The sequence below is a fragment of the Lepisosteus oculatus genome, chromosome 2, assembly GCF_040954835.1.
Source record: "Lepisosteus oculatus isolate fLepOcu1 chromosome 2, fLepOcu1.hap2, whole genome shotgun sequence".
Taxonomy (NCBI): Eukaryota; Metazoa; Chordata; class Actinopteri; order Semionotiformes; family Lepisosteidae; genus Lepisosteus; species Lepisosteus oculatus.
This window is the reverse complement of record NC_090697.1, coordinates 38,665,525-38,674,582: the sequence shown is the minus strand read 5'-3', so window position 1 is coordinate 38,674,582 and position 9,058 is coordinate 38,665,525. Positions and strand designations below refer to the sequence as shown.

General features: G+C 32.2%; 1 long non-coding RNA gene across 2 annotated transcripts in view; it reads left to right on the top strand.

Annotated features, from left to right (window-relative positions):
* Positions 1-817: 817 nt before the first annotated feature.
* LOC107077802 (uncharacterized) overlaps positions 818-9,058 on the top strand; it is an 87,751-nt gene continuing 79,510 nt past the window's right edge. Inside the window, exons 1-3 of one of the 2 annotated variants that reach the window (XR_001478798.2) lie at positions 818-892; positions 1,443-1,516; positions 3,155-3,834. This is a non-coding gene — a long non-coding RNA (uncharacterized lncRNA). Of the gene's footprint in view, positions 893-1,442; positions 1,517-3,154; positions 3,835-9,058 lie in introns of those variants that run through there. The other variant, XR_011184219.1, reaches the window with a different exon arrangement.

Below are 9,058 nucleotides of genomic sequence, written 5' to 3'. Positions count from 1 at the left end.
TTACACAAAACTCTGATTTGAATTTAATAAGGAATTAAAACACTATGGAAATACTGGGGATCTTTAACAAAACATGTATAGAACTAACTTGTAAAGCTATACAATTCAAATACAATAGTGGAAGAATATCAAATCACATTTTTCCAAATGTGTTAAACATGTACTGCTAAATTCCACTATTCCTAATGTCTTACAGCCATGGGTTATGATTGAACATATTTAAGTCAGTGTTGGCAAATCTTCTTTATGGATTTCATATATTCTGCACTTCTTAGTGTTAAATTAAGAAAGATAAATGTACAAACTGAGGCAGGCCTTTGTAAGATTTCAAACAATTTAAAAACTTCATTTGATAAACAGTTTTGATGGGTCAGAATATAAAAAATCAGTTATTATCATACATTAGCCACAAAATACAAATGGCAAAATTATAGAATTAATACTTTGATGAAATATTAACAAATATATTGTGAATTTAAATATTATTTTAAGAATTATTATCTATCAATGCAAAATTAATATTCACACCCTTTATTACATATAAAGTTGTAACTACCAACCATGTAGTAATCTGTGTTTGCCAATAACATACTACTACATATTCATGTTTGTTTGGACAATGAATATTCTTAAAATGGAATAATATTACTTTGGAACCACTATATAACTGAACATCATTAAGGTACCTTGTTTAATTTTACTGCCTGAGCTAGTATGCAGGATACAGATGGGCCTCACAGCATGACCACCTAAGAGCCTACAGGTCTTATGAAACTGTCTGCACTCCACAGGAATTTACCATTACATCAGAACATAGCCTCCTCCTTGGACTTTTAAAAGAGACCCTTATATGCGACTTGTGGGGATGTGTCCATCTGAAGGCGTTGAAGTGGTGAGTTCTGCATTTCCTTGTACATCTATTCAGAAACCATAAACCTTTTTAAAATATTGAAAAAATGGATCCTGTGTGCCTCTGTTCAGTGCCCTATTGATCTTTTAAAACTTTTTAGAAATACTATTAGTCACAAAGTCCCTGTATGAGAGATTGGTGTTTTTGAGATTAAAACTATTATACAAACAATCCATTTTATAATTCAAATGACAGGTTTATTACAAGATTCTTCAGTTGCACTTAGGTCATTAAAAATAAAAATAAATGAAGGAGTATATTACAATACTTTATTAATTTTTAACACTAATTAATAAAGGTGTGTGTTACTCTACACATGCAGAAAGATATACTCAAACTTTGTAGATTTTAGATCCTAAGTCATCTACTACTCACAACAGTGTATTTGCATTCTTTTTTGCTATATACAGTACATTTGAGAAGGCTAGGAGGTGTTAATGAAAATGTACCTAACAGAAGGTCTTCAATAACATTGAATCCTTTAAGGGAAGCATTGCCGAACGTAATAATATTGCATGGATTGTAATTCCAGATAAAATGGCAAACCCCACATGATAAATGATGTTTTGGTCCGGTCAAAGAAGGGGTAGAATAACAGATTCCAAGGTAAGGTTACCAACTAACTTGGATTCTAAATAGGAAACCACTAGGTTTCAGGTATATTCATATAATTGATCTATATTAACTAAGTTAACTAAATTAACCGTGATGGAGTTCTAAGGCTGTTAAAACAATAATAAATAAAATACACTAGATGACATTGAATGCTGGGCTTTGTGATGACTAGTCAGATGCTGCGTATTGAACCAGTTTAATCAGGTTGAGTATCTGTTCCGTTAATTTAAAAAAAGGAATGTGACCATAAGAGAGCAAGCTCAAAGTCCATTGAAATACTAATGTGCCATTGATTTAAAGTGAGTTTTGTCTGCCTTTAAGTAATGTAGTACACCATAGATGTTTCAGGGTATTTCTAAATCACTACTTTAATCTCTGACCATCAACCAATATACTTTCAATATATTTTACAGAGAGGCTACTGTTTTTTATTTCAGTGTGAACATATGTTTTTGATGAGTAAATATAGATCAGTATTTCAAATAAAAATAATGAGATCCAGGGAAACTGTGGGAGGGAATTCTTATAACCTGATGTAAAAAGGAGCTGAATTAAAAATATCCATTATGCTTGGAGAAACTCCAGCACTTCACACGGGGAAAATGGAACTATTCTATCAAAAACCAACAGAATTCCTTAAGGGATGATATATGACATTTAATTATCCTAATACTATACAGACGGAAAGAATAGTTTTATAAGAGTTACTTTGTGTAAATGCAAAAAAGTCTATCTGGATTTACAAAAGACAGTATTAACAATTGCAGTCCATTTATAGGTATTATAGAAGACATACTTAACAGTGATGATGTTTTCATTAATTCTACTGAAAAAAAGCATATAGACATAGTTTTTACATTAGGACTTTTTGTATAAATTAATGTATTTATTATCTAGTGGGGTTGTTCTGATATTATTCCAATTCTCATAAAATACCTCAGTTTCACTAATAAATATATAACTTACTAATAAGTATAGTTGTATTAGCGTACCAATCAAATATAATAATAATAATTGCTTACACTTATATAGCACTTTTACACATGAGTGTGGAATTTCAATCTAATATAATAATGGAATGAAAAAAAACCTTTAAATCCAAACTGCTGTAATTAAAATACGGTGCATAATTTTGTTTTTATTCAGTAAAAAATACACATACAATTCAAAAAGTGTCATTTTCAATGTCATCATTTCATCCATATTATCTAATAATGGACTGAAAATGTCTTTTACATTTTATTTTGAATTATTCATCCCCAAAAGAGTAATCAGGAGTTACATGAAGGGTAACATTAGGCTCCATTTACCTGCATGGGAGCTTTAAGTGATTAAAATAGAAATCAAAAGGTTGGTCACCATATACAGTATATGAATACATTCTGACAGACCTCTTTTGTTACAAAGAAGCAAGTGTTGCTTGAGGTAACACTGGAAAGGCTCAGTCTAGACTCTGTGGAGCCCATTCCAAGACGTTGATCTGTTTCTTCAATAGGAAATCACTAGTTTTCTTTACTATTAACTGGAGACAAACCTGAAACTTCACAAATTTAAAATCAAATCAGCTTCTTACTAGTATGTTACAATAACAAGCACTGTTCTTGATATCATCAATACTTTATATTTCAGGGTTCAGTCCATGTAGGACAGAAGATCTTTTTGATCAAGCAGATGGTGTTTCAGGTTTTAATCACTAACTGAAAAGTACTTCTGTAGGAATTGTGCCCTTGGTGACTGGTGTTTACACCACTGGTGCAGCCTATGCTGGTGTAGCCTTGCACACTCATCACACTGTGCTATGGAGTAAGAATCACCTACTTATAGTATACAATATCCCTTTAGCTTCCAATGTACAGTAAGCTTTGTGTTTCCTAAAAATAATGTGCTCTATGTGTTGCTTATGCAGCTTATTGGTATGAAATATACAGAGCTGCTTATTTAGATTTGAAAATATCATGCCAATCAGAAAGAAGTTTCTTGGTTTTTGTGTTGTTTCTCATGGATATTATTCTTTGATTACTTTTGTGAAAATAGTTTTCAGTACTATAACTGTCAAAGAACAGTAAAGGAAACTGTGAAGGATCTCATAAATAAGGATGAGAATTCTTTATGTGAAGAAGAGGAAAATTAAATTATGCATGTTTCACCCACGTGTTTACCAGTGAAGTTACAAACATCTGGCTCCAGCTGAGGAACAACAAAGCCCCATTTTAAATAATATAAGTGTAACCTTATTTTCTAATTAAAAAAATGAAAATATTGTTTCATAATTTTAAGAATGTGCATTACATCTATTGCTACTTGTGTTGTTTAACCCCAATATATATCCTTTAACAGTGTGAGTGGTACTGGGTAGAAGAAAAAAAGATAGTTCTGTGTGTTAGTGTCGTGTATTTTTTTGCACTTCCACTCAGCTGAAACAATAAAAACAAATTCTAACAATGCTACCTGCCTCCAGAATCTCCTTGATCACACAGAATTTAATCCATGTAATCCCTGATGTGAGCAGTCTTGAGTGTTGCATTATCATAGCAGAACCAGAAGTGTTACATGTACTAAAAGCACTAAGGAAAAACAAATCTACAGGCCTTGATGTACTATCAGTCTTTCAATTGTACAGTACTTAATGAAACAAGAGAAGTTACTCATTGGTTATTGACAAAACTCTTCCAGCAGTCTCTCAAGACAGGGTAATGCCTACTGACTGGAAAATGTAGCTAATGTAGTGTCCGTCCATTAAAATAATGACTAAACCAAACCAAGTAATTATACACCAATAATTCTTGCTTCTATAAGACTTAAGAAAAGTCAACATGAATTTAGAAAAGGCAATTAACTAGAGTCCTTTTTGAGCAAACAGGCAGCAGTGGATAAAATACTAATATATAACATAGCAGATGTAATTTTCAGAAGGATTTTAGTCGTTTCTAATAAAAGATAATGTTCAATAATTCTAATGTAACAGGCAATTGGCACTCAAAGTGATACTTGGAATTTGTTATTGGAAACTGACAATAAAATAAGGGGTGCTACAGGGATCTGTGCTATTCTTGTGTTATATCAATGATCTAGATTCAGGTGCAGGTAACAAACTAGTTACGTTTACAGATTATATCAAAATAGAAAAATTACCAAAAACTGCAAAAGAAATTCAAAGTACCAAATTCAACACTGGGTAAACACAAAGCAGCTGAAATGTACTATATACAATTGGTGGGTGTTGCAAGTGGGTACATGTAGCACAAACATAAACTTCATATAAAATGAATATAACATTACACAAAAGTTAAAGACTGCTTTTGAGAAAGATTCAACTGTGTATGTAATGTGAGGAAACATGCAAATAGAAGTAGCCCAAATACATTCCTCGACTCAACACCACAGATTAAAAGAACTGAACTATTTTAATCCTGCATAAAGGAGACTAAATGTGAAACAGTGAAACATGAACCAGAGGACAACAGTTGAAACCATATGGAAGTGCATGTAAACCCAGGCAATACTTTTGTTAAAGAAAATGATTATCAGTCTTTTCAAATTTATTGTAAAAGACCTTAAAAAATGTTTTTTTCTCCTTAACAATGAGCCGTTGACACAGAATTAGTTCTTTAACTGATTTTAAAGGGTTAAACATCCTTTCCCTAAAATCATTCTTGCAAACTCATGAATTACCGATCTTTACTATTTTTTCACAAATATGGTTCAGAATTATTTCACACTAGTAGTTTCCACTAATTTATTTCTTTTCTATTCTTTAAAACTTAAAACAGTTTTTTTATTAACATTTTTTTGCCATGATGAAGTATGTAATTTCGAATCACTTGAAAATACAGTATTTATCAGACAAGGATAATAATTGGAAGAATAGGACTGAATCTGTCTTTAGTTTACCCTGGAAGGCAACTATGAACAGAGTAGCTGAAGTGTGCTGCGAAAGCAATGAATGAGAAACTTAATGTGGAGGTATGCCAAGGGGAAAGCAAAGTTGGAACTCAAATATTGCTTTATTTTTACTTCAAGTCATCCATGATTTTATATCCCCCACTCTGTCAAAACATGATGAGTGGCAGTGACTAAAAAGAATGTGTTTGGAGTAAAAACATTCTTTATAGATTCGTATGAGGTTGGGATGTATGAAATAAACCTGAGAGACTGTCACTTTATTTGCTTTCAAAAAGTGCAACACTCTTTCATAAAAAAAGAAAATAAAAGATTTTCTCAAACAGAATGCATACAATTTTGTTTTTAGGATCTGTAATAAAAACTTTGAGTTTACAATTTTCACCTTCTGCAATCTTTTTCTGAAGATTATATTTTATCTCAATCTTTCTGCATTCAGTAATCCATATTTCTATTTTCACATTCTCCAGTTCTTCCCACATTCCAAAGACTAGACTGATTAACACCTTAAATTGTCTGTGTGCCCTTTGATGGACTGGTATCCTGTCCTGGGTACATCCTGCCTTGTACTGCTGGTTTAAGCTCCAGCTCTCCACAGTCCATTTTGGGCCCTATAAGTGGTTATTGCATACAAGGGAATGCATAAAAAACAACAGTCTTCTTCAATAATCTGTCCTATAATTTTCCTGTGATATGCCGAACCATAGTAAAGCAAATTACAATTTACTGACTAATCGTTGTCAAACATTACATTACTAAAAACTGTCAAACATTACTAAACATTGTCAATACATTATATTGTATTTTATGACTACACATCTTTTATTTTTTAATTAAATAGTTATTGGTCAATATATTTTCAGAGCAAGGTTAAAAGAAAGTACTTTAACTTTGCAGTGACCATAAAGATTAAACTAAACACGTTTATTAAGATCTATATTTCTGAATGCAGGTAAGGAGGTACTCTGTGTGAAAGATCCCTATATAGGGTAGCATGGCTCATGGACCTTTGCAGACCTTTCACTTCAACAGAATAAAAGTCTTTATTCCCACTATTGTAACAAGAAAAAAAAAAGAAAAAAAATTAAATCTGCCTCAAACCATTTACTGGCTCCAAAACTCAATTTTGTCCCCAACCCCTTTCCAAAAGCAACTAATATTTATTTATTTTCATGTCTCTGGTCTCACAGTCAGTCACTTCTTTTGTGGTGCCTTATACCTATGCTTTATACCACACAAAATCAAAAAGCCAGCAGAGTCCAACAGCTCTCTGGAAGCTCAGTTTCCTGGTTTTAAATGTTATCTGACCAATTGTTTTCCACTAATTGGTCAAGTGACTGAGGGATGTCAGGTCATTACCATTGACTTCTGGGTAATGTGGTTCCAGATAAGAAGTGCTATCTTGTTTGTAACCACTGCTCTCTTGCATCTGACCTCCTAACTAGTTGTCTTACATCAAAGAAAATAGGCAATAAATGATATCATCCTACTATAAATCTGTAAAGGAATAAGACATAAATAGATTGGATGACCCAGCTTTCTAAAATTAATTTACTTTGAAACAATTTTTCAAAGACTCCCAAATTTGTGTTATATATTCAGGAAAATATTTTATTTCAGGCTGGAGACCAAAATGTAGGTTTATGTCAGATAAAACAGCATTTTCATTCCTAAAAATCATCTACAATATAAACTATTGCAATTCATGGGGTATAATAGATCACAAATTTTACAAATGGAAGAAAGATCTAAAAGACAAAATGAAGAAAAACACTAGCTGGTACAGTAGCTTAGTGTTCAAAAAGAAACATTAATACTATATAAGTAAGCATCTTTACGTTTTTATTATGAAAGTATTAATAATTTTGAACCATTAATGTTAAATTGCTAAACAGGACTGCACATGTGCATGTATATTGTTTTAAATCCATATTTTAATGTGCCGAAATTAAAAGATTAAGTTTACATTAATGTTCCCAGACAATCTGTTTGTCTTACATGCCCATAGAAAGTCTGAATGCCTGTCGGCAGACATGATTGATTTTAAACTACAAGGATTCAGTAGCCAAAGAAAGCAACAGAGTCACAGAGGTAAAGATATTGATCTGCAATGTGAGATGGATCCTTTTCCTCTTAATCAGCAACATTGAATACAGGTTATAGATCAGATGTCTGCCAAATGGAAGTAAACCATAACCCTGACACTGAAGCTCTTAGTCAATATGCTATTAGTCAATCTACTGAGAAGCATTTTGGAACAAAACGGATGAACTACAAAATTATCCATGATTATTTATTTTGTTTCTTTGCTTTTGCTTAATGATTAGAATGTTGGAATTGTAAGCCTTAATGTTAATTTTACAAAAAGCTTGGAGAAGTATCTCAAAGTTACTCCTCCAATTGCCATGATCAGTACACCAAGGTGTATAACAATTCCTATAAGTATATTTGAAAATTACTTATAAAACATAAGCTATGAAGTATAAGAACATAAAAAAGACTAAAGAAGTGCAATAGTCTTTTGTAGCTTGTCAGCATTACTTTAAACCGAGGAATTTGCTGTATGTGGTCACTCTTCTCTGAACTGCTTTCAGAGTAGCTATATTTTTGCAACATGGTGACTAAAATGAATACCATATCCTTAATATTCTAACATCATGTTATCTAAATTTGTATCATTCATCTAAACATTTTCTTTCCTTTTCAATTGCTTTCTTAAATTGTGCTGAAAAATGTTTTTTTTGCAGCTTCTTGAAGTTCATTATTTCCCATCCTTTATTCAAGAAATATATGTCATAAGTACATTAAATTAAAGGTTAATTGTCAAAAAGGAAATTAGTCAATAGAATGCATTTTATTTCAAGCGTTTTTGCACATTTAGTTGAATGGCACTGACCACACAGACACAAGTCCCAAAATGCAATGCTGCATTTTCCTTTGCAAAGTGAAATCAATTAGGCTCTTCAGTGTTTTAGAGTATGAAACATTCTGTTAGTAATCAGGATCCTTTAAAAGACATGAAATTTGGTCCTACAGATGTTAGTTTACTAGACATGTGACTGATCCAAGAATCTTTGACCGGGAAGTCACCTTGAAGAGCAATGCTTTCTCTTATTAATATCCTGATGAAGCTGGTGGAAGTAATAAAAATGACTGTCACTAGTGTGCTTTTCTGTGAATGTGAGCATTCTATAAAGGTCCCGGAGAGGTCAAATGCACTCAACCTTTCCAACCCTCTGTTTTAACTTTAGATGATGACACAATTTTAGAGCTTGCCTATAGATCTCCAGGATTTAGAAATAACAAATCATTCTGTGGTAATGTACTCAATATAAGAAACATTCAACAGCCTTATGAAAGAACAGTAAAATGTGTTCAAAACTATTAAACCAAACAACGCTCCTCAGAAAATGTTTTATGAAGATTTTGTTTTCTCTATGGATCTACCTCGTCTTTGCTTCTGTTGTATCCCTTTTAAATTTTCTGTGGTTTCTCTTCCCTTCCTTTCTAGTTTAACTATTTTTGGATTTCTTTGTGAATTATTGTAACAAATGACTGGTAATAATGTCAGGTATGATCTGTCACATCTGTAGATGGTCTGTGCCATAGAAAATTATCAGTAGACAAAATAAC